Raw genomic sequence first — 418 nt, forward strand, 5'->3', positions numbered from 1 at the left:
GTAGTTTGCCACTGGCATGAAAACTGCTAAGAACAGATACTACACTTGATCTTAGCCAAAAGGCCGAGAAGCGATATTCCTTAACAGAAGCTAAGCTGATACCAGGGAACACTAACTGAATAAGGTGGTGTAATGAGCTGCTTTGCATATTCCCCTACTCAGAATGCCCGCAGAGTGCAAAATGGCCTTATGAAGCTCCGTCATACCAGGAGTGGTAATCTCTCCCTGAGATAAATACTCATCCCCTTTAGCTGCTCTCAGGCCTCTTACCCCAGCCAAGCCAGATCACCCTGCTGTGTACTGACTAGTGGCAAAAACCATGAAACAGCTGTCTGCAGATGGGTAGAAACTTTCCTTTTGGGAAGTAGTCTGGCTTGGCATAAATCCCGATTAACTTTTCATATTCCTTAACAGGAGC

The 418-nt window shown here is 45.7% G+C and overlaps 1 pseudogene; it reads right to left on the bottom strand.

Moving 5' to 3' along the window:
- Positions 1-75, bottom strand: LOC130359865 (U2 spliceosomal RNA; annotated as a pseudogene).
- Between the last annotated feature and the right edge of the window lie 343 nt (positions 76-418).

Source organism: Hyla sarda, chromosome 2 (genome assembly GCF_029499605.1).
Source record: "Hyla sarda isolate aHylSar1 chromosome 2, aHylSar1.hap1, whole genome shotgun sequence".
In the NCBI taxonomy this organism is placed as follows: domain Eukaryota; kingdom Metazoa; phylum Chordata; class Amphibia; order Anura; family Hylidae; genus Hyla; species Hyla sarda.